Below are 12889 nucleotides of genomic sequence, written 5' to 3'. Positions count from 1 at the left end.
ATTCTCCAGATGGGTGGAAGCATTTCCAACAAGAATAAATGATGGGATGACGGTAGCCAAGCTACTGTTGAGAGTTTATCCCTAGGTTTGGGTTCCCAGTGACAATTGAATCAGACAGAGGAGGACATTTTCATAATGAGATTATAAAATTGATCTGTGAAGCATTGAATGTACAACAGAAACTACATTGTGCCTTCCGACCAGAGGCTTCTGGTGTGGTTGAACAAATGAATGGTACTATCAAAAACAGGATAGGGAAAATGTGTTTGGCCACAGGTATGAAATGGCCCGATGTCTTGTCTCTAGTGCTAATGACGATCAGATCAACTCCAGACAGAACCACAGGGTTAAGTCCACATGAGATAATCATGGGACGCGCCATGAGACACGTGTTTACACCAGCCAACAAGTTTATGACTATAACTGATGACATGGTTTTGGATTACTGTAAAGGCCTGGCTGACGCAGTTCATTCTGTGTGTTTCATCAGGTTGGAGCAGATGGTACCACTCGAGAGGAAGCCAGCCCATGATCTGAGGCCAGGGGATTGGGTGAGGACAAAGGTCCACAGAAGAAGAAATGGTTTGGTTCCCAGGTGGGGAAAGCCAAGACAAGTCATCTTGACCACAACAACAGCTGTGAAGAGTGCTGGACTGAAAAACTGGATCCATGCAAGTCATACATTGAGAATTCCAAATCCAGTGGACAGCACTGATAAAGAATACTTTGATAATTCAGAATCAAGTACAGAATCAGAGGACGAAGAGTCAAAAACAGAAGAAAACCTTGAAAGGGGGGAGACAGAGCAGAGACTGACTTTATTCCCTCGAAGCATCTCCCTGAGAAGAAGGTTACAGATCTCTGATACAAGTTCAGACTCTGGAAACGAGCAAGAGACACAAAGTTCTAACAAAGAACACAAAAAGAAGAAAAGAAAAGATAAAGAGAAACCATTAGAAGAGACTCATGTAGATAAAGTACTAGATGAAAGATTGAGAGAAATTCCACCTGAAATAACCATTGTAAGTGAACAAGGGACAGGTACAGAGAGAGGGGGGACAGATTTCTGCGGTAGACCTCCGAGGAGGTGAAGGGACAAGTAGTCAGCAGGAAGATTGCGTGCCGGAGACCCGAGGAGGGACAGAAGTAGGGAAAACACAACAAGTGGTGGAAAAAGAAACTGTTGAAAAGAAAAAAGATGACGTTTGGCCAAATAAAATAAAGAGATTGAGACATCGATTGACACGAGTGAATTCACCAAGAGCTGAACAAGTGAATGAAGTGTCAAGTCAAGAGAAATCAAAAGAAGAAAGAAGAAAGAAGAAAAAAAAGAAGAAAGAAGAAAAAAAAGAAGAAAGAAGAAAAAAAAGAAGAAAGAAGAAAAAAAAGAAGAAGAAAAAAGAAGAAGAAGAAGAAGAAAAAAGAAGAAGAAGAAAAAAGAAGAAGAAGGAAAAAAGAAGAAGAAGAAGAAGAAGGAAAAAAGAAGAAGAAGAAGAAGGAAGAAAAAAGAAGAAGAAGAAGAAGAAAAAGAAAAAGAAAAAGAAAAAGAAAAAGAAAAAGAAGAAAAAAAAGAAGAAGAAAAAGAAGAAGAAAAAGAAGAAGAAAAAGAAGAAGAAAAAGAAGAAGAAAAAGAAGAAGAAAAAGAAGAAAAAGAAGAAGAAAAAGAAGAAAAAGAAGAAGAAAAAGAAGAAAAAGAAGAAGAAAAAGAAGAAAAAGAAGAAGTCCTGAGAGTTATCTTGTCCGACATCGGAGAAGAAGAAACGGAAATTCTGTATTTCGATGACAAGAAAAAAGTGAAAAATGATGAGATCCCAAACTGAATAAGATCAAGAAAAGCTGTTGATGGAGAAATAAAAGACTAAACAAAAAATAGAGACTGGTAGAACCAAGTAGGGGCTTAGTGCCTTAAGGTAGAAACTAGTTGTGAAGTAAAAGAGGCTAAGTCAAAAGACACTGTCCATTTTAACAAGATGGCCAACATAGATGGTAACAAAGGTAGATGTACTTTTATGAAAAGATGGTGTAAAATGTGTTGTTGTTGTACAGGATTATTAATGCTTCTATGGAGCGTACTTGCTCTACTGATCTCTTTCAAGGTAACTATAGATACATTAGAAGGACATACAGAAAATACAACTAACATAGGGGAAATTCAAAGGGTAGCTCCTCAAACGGTAGTTCCAACTAGAATAAGCAATGATCATTTACATAAAGATAGGTCTATAACTGATTTTTCTAACAATGTGTTTTCAAAGTTATTGTATGAATATGTAAAGACAATGGATGTAAGGGATTGCTATGTATGCATGCAGTTACCTGCCTCTGTTTCAGAAGGAGTGACTCATCACCTTCCAGCAACGTATGGAATATCATGTAGTGTAATAGCTAGTTTATTTATCAGACAGGTAAATTAGAGTATTATTTTTCAGATCTAGATAACATTTTTGGACAAGTGCCTTCTTATAACAAACTAAACAAAGTGAAACCTGCTAGGGTACTAGGGGAATTTTTCTTAGAAACTAACAAACTTATATTAGAAGACATTTTTAGAGACAATTTAACTTGCAGTTTGAAGAAAGAAGAAAAGACATTTTTAGACCTGGTTGAAGGAGACAGAAAATGCAAAGAAAGGCCTCCTAAGGAAAGATGGATAAAACAGTCTGGGATATAGAAAAGGAAAAGCATTTGAGAGGTGAAGCTAGTCCAACCACGGCTTTAATAGGCCTCAGAAAGGGAAATTATGCATTAGGAGGAATCAGACTGCGTATGATAATTATTTTGTAGGTAACAGTGAGTGCCAGGATACATACCGAATCATGGGTGGATGGGGATTCAAAGGTGGAAATGATCCAGTCTTTCTTGGATTGTATTTTATTTGTGGAAACAGGGCATATTATCGTTTGCCAGACCATTGGTATGGCACATGTTATGTTGGCCTGGTCTTTCCAAAAATCTTTCATATGGATAGAGTAGAAGATAGTGTACTTAGTAGCCATTTAGTTCGTAGTAAAAGAGAATCTTGGGCAGAAATTATAGGTGATATTTTTGGAGCATTGATACCAGCAGTGGGAATATCTTTGAATGCAAATAACATTCAAAAACTATCAACAGTAGTGGATCGCTTGTCGACAAGCACCGCTGGAGGATTTTTATTGGTTAATACTGAAATGGTTGCCATGCGTGCTATGGTAATGCAAAATCGACTTGCCCTTGATATCTTATTGGCAAAAGAGGGTGGAGTCTGTGGAATGCTGAAAGTTCAACATTGTTGCACTTACATTCCTGATGAAAGTAAAGATCTGAAAATTTATAATAAAAATATTACAGAATTGCATGATGAAATAGTACCACTGGCGGTTGAAAGTGTTTGGGAAAATATTGGAAACAAGATAGCTGCTATTAAGAATTATTTAGTTAAAATAGGTAGTACTTTTATAGGTAGGATATTGTTTCCACCAACATGTGTGATTTTCATTATATTAGTAATTAGATTAGGATATATGTGTTGTAGACATAAAAACAAGAAGAAACTAAAAAGAGAAAAACTAAAGAGAAAAGACAAGAAACAAGAAAGAGAATTTGGGGAGATATAATTGGAGGAGTGGAAGGAAAACCTATATGAATCAGTAAAAAGAAAAGATGAAGGTGAAACTGAACTATGAATTGAGCAAGAAAACATTTTAAAATTCCATAAAAGGAAGAACAACATTTGTGGGTTTTATGGTGATAAAATCACCAAAGGGGGGATTGCAGGAGCGGGTAAAGTTTTTTTCTTTAGTATACCCTCTTCATTTTTGCATGTTTGTATTAAAATGAATAATCGATTAATTATGATTTCATTAATAGTTTGATGTGCGATAACTAATCAACCATATTAACAGATGAAATACACGTGGGAACGCATTTACATGGCTAAAATATGTGAACTAAGTACAAACGCATACTAATGTTATAAACGTTGCTTTTGTGATGTATTCGTGATTTGTGCTTTATTAAGCGAGTATAAAACTGCATTAAGTGTTGTTTCTGCTAGATAAATGCACACGCATATGGGAATTAGTGAGAGAACAACATTTTATTAATCATTTCGATTATTTTGTGTTTCTTTTACTTAAGTTGACCATTTGGGCCTGCCACAAAATGGCTGCCTCCTGTAGCGGACATTGAGAATGACATCATTTCTGGTCCATGGAGAAGTGCGCCTGCGCTAACTTCAGCAACAGTGGCCTCTTCGTGACCCTAACCCTTCTGTACCCACCAAGGACGTTCTGGGCTACAAGCCAGCTCCCCTGAAAGAACAATGAAAAGATACATCGGACCGTCAAATTAAAATATTACATATAAAGAGACTTTTCCCGTATGGGAACTCGTTGAACAATTTTGACTGACCAATTAGAAGACTTTCAAAAATATTGGATACTTTTGGAATGTGATTTCACTATAAAATATGGTAGAATAGTGAGGTGGAGAGGTCGTTTTCCCCATTTCCTGACGTTATGCTGACGGACAGGACGGTGACACTGCAGGACAGCTCCCCTGAAACTCTGACAGACTGAACCAATGGCCATACTTTGACTTAGAGAACGACAATTAGCCAGAATAGATAAATGTGACGATTTGTGACTAGAACAGAGAATTTAATTTCAATTAATTAGATAAAGATTTATTGATTTACTAAATGTGTCGAGTTGTTATTCATTGAAAATGTATTGATTGAAGATAATTGAATGGTGAATGAAGTCACCAAGCCCACAACTAACTGATCCATAGGCCATTTATGGGAGGAATACCAAAAGGTGAAGAGAAGCGTCTAGTGAGTTAAAGGAGGTTATGTAGAGGTATTCCCTTCCATGTCAGCGTGGTAGAACCAATCACCTCCCGAGTAGTACGGATCGTTGATGAGTGAATGTTGGTGTTATGGGCCCCACCAGCGAATGTGTTGATTGAGTGTGATTGAGAAAAATCAATTGGTCTGTGATGGAGGGAGGGATTTTGCATTCCACGCTGCAACACGAGGAAGCTGAAATACTTGCTTGTATATACGGGTTACCGTTTTATCGAGGACCATGGGGTCTTTTGATAAGGAGGACTCCAAGCAGTCTGAAGGTGTGAGGATGTTTAATGGAGAGGATAAGTCTCACCATGAAGGGGCCCTGGAGCAACTGCTTACAATCGGAATGCAGTGCCCTCATGACCTCATCACACATTCCAATGTCTGGGCATTCTGAGCCAATGCTCACATTACCACAGGTCTCTCCCTCTAAGTGCTTCGCTGCCATAGGCCAGAGTGAGCACTACCCAGAGAGAAGAAACAGGGGAAGGGGGAGAAGAAACTCAGGGGGAGAAGAAACTCAGGGGGAGAAGAAACTCAGGGGGAGAAGAAACTCAGGGGGAGAAGAAACTCAGGGGGAGAAGAAACTCAGGGGGAGAAGAAACTCAGGGTGCTTTCAAACATTGCAAACTCAAGGAGATGATGGACGGAGCGCTGAAACTTTTCAGACACTCACCCCCAGTCACAGATTTGGGTTGAACCCATCATCGTTCTTTAGGTCACTTTGCCACCCCAGTTCAGAATAATTACCGGAGTTGTTTTTTTTTCTTTCTCCAAGGGTGTCAGCCGCCACTCACAGCACCATCTGATCATCCCAAAATACCTTGAAAGGAAGTAAAGAGAAGGTTTTACATTAGATGACAATTGCACTTCACCCTATCTTCAGAAAAACTGTCTTGAACGAACAAAACAAAATCAAGAATTGTGAAGCAACTATGGGTATTAAAATATGGACTTTTTTTAGTCACCAAGATCCATGATCCTTTGCTGGAAAAGGTCTCTGTGATAATGGAGCGCACACAGGGTTTCAGAGAACAGTCCCCAACAACAGTGCCTTCTTCATAATTCCCATTTACAGCCCATAAAACTTACAAAGCAACAGAATCAGGTTTACAAACAGCATGTTAAAGCCCTTGTTTACAATTGTGCCTATCCTTCATAAATCAGTCAACCACACTGATATTTATAGAAACCATGCTGTCTGAGCAACAGTAACTCCAGTTCAAGCTGATGCAGTGTGGGAATACTGAGAAACGGAAAGCAACAAGGCATCAATGTGTTGCCGCTTTTTATTTATAAGTTATCTTAAGGGATGATGTGGAGGGTCGGTGTCTTGTGAGCCCCAAAGGACGGCGACTCAAGAGCTGGAATTTGGACTCAAACCTTCGCAGGACAAAGCTTAGAACATTGGAATGTTGAGATCTCCATTGAACACAAGGAGCAGCAGCCTCTGAAACCAGATACAGGCCCGCTGCTCTCAACATTAAAGTGTCTTAATACACAGCCTCTCTCTTTCCCCTGCCTCTCCAAAATGTATGTTTTGGGCAGAGAAAAGCAAAAGATAGAGCCTGCAGCAGACCACACAGCAGCCTTCCCTCCCTCCCCCCCCACTCTTCTTGTAGCACAGTGTCACTGGTGCCTTGGAAGGAGAGGGGGGGGAGAGGGAGAGGGGGGGGCGGGGGGGTCTGCTCAGCTCCCGCATCTCCCTGGATCACCTGAAAGATGAAAATTAGTTTAGCCAAGCACAGGGAGAACATGGGGGGGCGGACTCAAGCCTCCTTTCATAGCTACTGCTGTGAATGTTGAACAATTACCCCTTTGTGGCCCTGCATGCAGATGGTAACTGTCGAACTTTCACATCAACAACTGCGAAACAAAGGTTTGAGCCGCAAGGCTGTTTCAACACCCTCGGTATCAACCCCTTTATTTTATCAATCAACCCATTCTGCCCTCCTTGGGCAAATGTTGTAATAGCCCTATAGTCCACAGCAGCAGACTATACCGGCTATTAAAGGACAGATCCCTAGTCAGAGGCCTTTGAAGCTACAGCGAGCCATATTACAGATTTAAAATGGTTACTGGTAACATGGTTACTCTTCAGACAAATAATCATCATAGTATTTGCAAGAGGATCACAAAGTATATCAATAGACAGACCAACACAACAACTGTCTGCTAAGAAATGGAAAAGGGTTCTTCTAGAACATCAAATTGTAAGCGGACAGAGTCTCCTCAGTTAAAAATCAAAGGAAAGTTCATAAGTAAAAAAAAAAAAAAAATAAAAAAATAATCAATAAAACTAGCATGATGTCTGCCTCTAGGAAAAGGGTGAAAACAATCCAGCAAATATCCCCAAAACAGTACATTTTATACGTTTTCAGACAGATCACATTGACATGATTCAAGATGAGGTAATAATAACATCAATAAACTTTCATGAAAACACCTACAAACTGAATGAATAATTGAGACTAAAGGCAATGGCTTGACATTGGATATTGCATGTTCTACAATCAAGATACTTGTAAAGCGCACTACATACCCGTGAGGGTCTCAAGGCGCGGGGGGGGGGGGAAGAGTGCTGCTACTGATCGAAGAGCCAGGTCTTGAGGAGTCTTCTGAAGGTCAGTAGGTCTTGGGTCTGCCGTAGGTTGGTGGGGAGGGTGTTCCGGGCCTTGGCGACGAGGTGGGATAAGGATCTGCCGCCGGATCCAATACATCCCATGATTGCATGGGCTTCCTAGCACTCATTTTAGAATGCCCTGCTGAATCATTTTATCAACGACAGGTAAAATTCCCTCCGCTACTCCTCATGTAAGATTGAACTGAGGAGTGGTGTTGCAGGGATTCTGCGAAGTCACAGAACTCTTCTTGGGGTCATGGAACCTTAGTAGGCAGGGACTGAGTCATCCTGCCACCTGAGTGCCCGTGAGCCCGGGGACTGACTCACTATAGTGTCACTTGCCCTCCTACTAACTCACAAAGAACCAAGTGATTAGACACTCCAGAACACAACACTACCGATCCTCTCAGGAATCACAGTTGCAGTACACACCTCTTCGCTCGCACTCTTGTACTCGTCCACAATAAGATCTGACAGACGTGAAAAGGAAAAAAAAAAATTATTGTGCTCTAGTTTGCATGCCAAACAAGTAGAAAAATGCCCAACACAAATACGGTCAGCATAGCAAGTAGTCCATAAATCATAAAAAAAGAGGTTATATATGACAGGGTAGCATAACCTCCCCCCCCCCGGGGCCAGAAGTGGCCCAGGGGAGTGGGGCCACGCGGCCCTCCCCCTGGGAAGAAAAAAAAAAAAAAGCCAGGCCCCTTCCCATTGTTTAAATATAATAATACAACCATTTGTAGAGGGCGAACAGCTACCTCCGATAGAGGTGTCACGGCGCTGTAGCAACAGGTGGCACGCGAGACCGAGGATTCCAGGGATTGCTAAAACGTCTTCGGAGGCCATGCCCCCCCCCCTTTCTCCACTACTCTGCAAACGTGACTACAAGTTAAAAAAGTGTTTGCAATGTAATAGGTTTCGCATTTGCGAGAATTAGAGCTATTGGGTTGTAAATATAAACATTTTTTACAAATGTTCTTTGGAGTGGACGTCTGTTGTGTGTAGTGGAATTATGCGGTATGTTGTGCAGTGAAATACTGAATACTGAAATATTTATAAAGCGCTCGAATGCCGAGGCGTCTTGGCGCTGGGATAACGTAGAGAATGGTGAGAGTGGATCAATGAGGAGGATTGAAAAGCCAGGTTTTTAATGCTTTCCTAAAACATTGTTTAGATTTTTGTGAGCGCAGGTGGGAAGGTAGAGAGTTCCACAATCTGGAGGCCTGGTATGAAAAAGACCTGCCGCCCCATCTCGTTCTTCTTATTCTTGGGTGGCATATTAGATCATGGTTGGCTGACCTTAGTGCACGCAATGGCACATAACGGGGGATAAGTTTAGACAGGTCATCAGGTCCAGTGCCATACAGAGATTTCTGGACCAGGCAAAGGGTCTTAAATTGTATTCTGGCTTTGACTGGGAGCCAGTGAAGTTCCCTAATAGCTTTTGACGTAGGGTGGCGGTAGGGTAGATTTAGTAGAGCCCTAGCTGCTGCGTTTTGAATTGCCTGGAGTTTGTTGATTTGTTTTTCACCTGTGCCCAAATAGAGAGCATTACAATAGTCCACTCGGGACATTATCAAGGCAGCCATTACAGTCTTCTTTAGAGTAGGGGGGATGTAGGGTAGGATTTTTTTTAGGACTTTGATGTAGTAGAAACAAGTGGAGGTGACCTGGTTAATCTGTGTTTTACAGGAGAGATCCTTATCCATCAAGAAGCCAAGATTTCTGACTTTATCAACCGGATTGGGGCAGGGGCCTGCCTCCTGAGGCCACCATAGGTTGCTCCAGACAGATGGTTTCTGACCGAACTCAATTATCTCGGTTTTGTCCGCGTTTAATTTTAAAAAATTACAACTCATCCAGTTTCTAACATCCAGGAGGCAGTGTTTGAAGCGTTCTGCCGTAGCTTCGATGGACTGGGACACTGACACTATGATTTGAGTGTCATCAGCATAAGACACTAATTGGAGGCCATGAGATCGGATTAGGGCAGCCAGGGGAGTGACATACAGATTAAAAAGGGTGGGTGACAGTGCCGAGCCCTGAGGGACTCCACCTGGAAGAAAGAATTCATCAGAGTGAAAGCCTGCCCAGTGTACTTGTTGGATACGAGAATCCAGGAAGGAGGTTAACAGGGTCAGTGCCGTGCCCGTGAAGCCTAAAGTTTTGAGTCTATTTAATAGGATGGAGTGGTTTACGGTATCAAAAGCCGCCGTAAGATCTAGTAAGACAAGAGCCGTTCTGCCGCCCTTGTCCATTTCCCTTCGGATGTTTTCAGTGGCCATAATAAGGGCGGATTCTGTCGAGTGATAAGGGCGGAAACCATGCTGAGAGGGATCCAGGAGTTTGTTTTGGTCCACATATCTCATCATTTCCTGGTTTATAGCCTTTTCAAGAATCTTAGCTGGCAGGGGGAGGCAGGATATTGGCCGGTAGTTCTTTAATACCATTGGATCCAAGGAGTCCTTTTTGAGAATCGGTCGGATACAAGCTTTTTTCCAGCAGCTGGGAAAGTCATGTGAATAGAAAGTATGTGGTATTTAGTGTATAGGAATTATGTAGAGTGGGATTATGTGTTATGGAGAGTAATTATGTGGTTGGGTAGTCTGTGTTGTGGAGTGGTAACGTCAGGTTTAGTCTTCCTCGTTTCTATAGAAGCTCAACTATTAACTTAGTGAGACAAAAAAAGAATGAATCACTGAGGAGCACTGGTAGACCTAGTCAGGAGGTATGAGCAGGGCCACTGGAATTATGCGACTGTTTGGCTGCACCGACTTTCGCGCAATTATACATTAGCTATATAATCCATCATCTGCTCCCTAATCTGCAGTATTGCTCAAACGGCTCAAACGTTACTAAAAATGTTGCGACAAGTGTTACAGCATGGTGGAAGGCCCTTGGCAAACCTAGAATGGTCACCTGTTACTTATTGCTAAATGTGGGTGTTAAATTGGTACTAATGGTGTGCAAGCCACTCTTGCTTTGCGCCTCTTACCACTTTCTGCATTTCTGTTGCTTCTTTCTGCACATTTTTCTTTTTCTGCACATCTGTTGCCTGTTTCTGCACCTCATTTGCTTCTCCCTGCACCCCTCTTGCCTCTTTCTGCACCCTTCTTCCCGCTTTCTGAACCTCTTGCCTTTTTCTGTACACCTCATGTCTTTCTGCACCTTTTTTGCCTCTTTCTGCACCTCTTGCAACTTTCTGCACCCCTTTTACCCGTTTCTGCACAGCTCTGGTCTCAGTCTGCATCTCGGTTCCCTCTTTCTGTATCTCTTTTGCCCGTTTTTGCAACTCTTACCTCTTTCTGCAGTTCAATTGTCTGTTGGGCTATTTCTAAATCCGTATTGTTTCTACAAATTCTCTTCAGCCTAAGCATTTCTCCATGGGGTATACTTTCTATTAAATGCCTGGAATGAAAGCTAGTGGCATGTAGCACAGAATTGCTCGCTGTCTCTTTACGGTGTACTTTGTTTCGATGTAGATCTGCACATCTAAAAAGTTAAGTTTGTTCGCTCACTGTGGCTGTGAAGAAAACAAGTTACTTACCTGTAACTTTGGTTCCCCAGTATTGGTAACTTTCATAGATTCTCATGCTTTGTATCATTCCCCGTCATCGGAATGGGAGCCTCGGTAAATAAAAAATATATCATAACCATAGAAACAAAAGAGAAAAATAGGCCTAGGCCTCATCTCATTTTGTAGTATATCACCCTCTTTGTGTAAAAGAGCCCAAACTTTTGCCAGGACCAATCAGCACAGCCTCACCCTTTGGAACCTTCCTGAGAGAGCTCAGAGCCTCAGATTTTCGTAGCCGTTGTGCAAACAGCCACCACCTCAGTAAACAGGCAGAGCTTTCCCAGGGGAGGTGGGTGGGTGCATGAGAATCTATGAAAGTTACCAATACTGGTGAACCAAAGTTACAGGTAAGTAACTTGTTTTCTTACCCCAGTATTGGAACTTTCATAGATTCTCATGCTTTGTATCAGAATAGCAAGCAGTAAATACTAAAGCACATCTTGGTAGACACTTGGTCTTACATAACCATCTCAGTTTACAGTAACAACCAGTACATGGTAATCAAGAAAAATAATCATTACCGAACCAAATGGGCTTACCAGGATGGAGGGATTGTCGGGAAAGCTCACCTCTCAATGAAAAAGATTCCTGAGGACTGCTTGACCAACAGCCGCATCATCTCGTCCCACCGACTCCAGGCAGTAGTGCTTCATGAAGGTGTGTACACTGCTCCACGTCGCTGCTCTGCAAATGTCTTTGATAGCCACTCCAGCAAAAAGAGCTACTGAAGATGCCATCGCTCGTGTAGAATGAGCACGGGCCCTTCTGTCCAAAGGTTTTCCAGCAGCCTGATGACAGAATTGAATTGCACTGGAGATCCAGCGGGAAATGCCACTCTTAGCGAGAGGCAACCCCTTCCGTGGTGCACTGTAGGAAATAAATAACTGTGTAGACTTCCTGAAAGATCGTGTGCGCTCAAGATAGAATTTCAGACATCTCTGGACATCCAAAGAATGCAATGTTCGTTCCGCCTGGGTAGAAGGACGTGGAAAAAAGGAATTCAAAATCAAGGGTTCATTCAGATGAAAATCCGAAGGCACCTTCGGGATGAATTTTGGGTTGGTTCTCAAAATTAGTACGTCCTTTTTGAACTGCAGAAAAGGCTCCACTATGGACAGAGCCTGGAGTTCACTAACCCTCCTAGCAGATGTCAACGCTAAGAGGAGGGCTAGAGGAGGGCTAGCTTCCAAGAGAGGAACTTAAAGTCCGCCCTGTGGATCGGCTCAAAGGGAGCTTTCATGAGCTGAGCCAGTACTAGATTGAGCTGCCAGATTGGTGGAGGTGCTCGGACTGGAGGATACATCTGAAACAACCCTTTAAGGAACTGTTTTACAATCCTTGCAGACCATAGAGATGGACCCGATGTCTTCCTTCGAAAACGGGAAATGGCAGCCAAATGTACCTTGACCGAAGAGTGCGCCAAACCTGACTTAGCCAGTGACAGGGTGCAAGGCAAAACCTCATGTGGCCGGGATTTATAAGGATGGAGTTTATTCCTCTGGCACCACAGACAAAATCTCTTCCATTTTGCCCTGTAAGTCTTATTAGTGCTTGGCGCCCGCGCCTGAGACAAAACATCCCTGCACTCCCTGGAGAGATTCAGATGACGGAATTCTCTGTGTTCAGGAGCCACGCTGTCAAGTGAAGTGACTTCGGATCTGGATGGAGCACCTGTCCCTGATCCCGCGACAACAGAGATGGAATCAGCGGCAAGCGAATTGGGCGATCCTGGGAGAGCAGCAGGAGTTCCGTGAACCAGAACTGCCGGGCCACGCTGGAGCAATGAGAATCATCTTGCATGGTTCCGCCCTGACCTTCCTGAGAACTCGAGGAATGGGAGGAAAAGCGTAGCAAA

At 42.4% G+C, this 12889-nt stretch overlaps 1 protein-coding gene across 1 annotated transcript in view; it reads right to left on the bottom strand.

Moving 5' to 3' along the window:
* The window catches only part of LOC146839260 (uncharacterized), a 183851-nt gene that overhangs the window by 89168 nt on the left and 81794 nt on the right, over positions 1-12889 (bottom strand). The window contains 1 exon segment of the mRNA XM_085651305.1: positions 5582-5654. The gene's annotated coding sequence lies outside the window, so the exon portion shown is untranslated.

Source organism: Triturus cristatus, chromosome 4_1 (assembly GCF_964204655.1).
Source record: "Triturus cristatus chromosome 4_1, aTriCri1.1, whole genome shotgun sequence".
Lineage (NCBI taxonomy): Eukaryota > Metazoa > Chordata > Amphibia > Caudata > Salamandridae > Triturus > Triturus cristatus.
The sequence above is the reverse complement of the archived record's forward strand: the minus strand, read 5'-3'. Positions and strand labels throughout refer to the sequence as shown.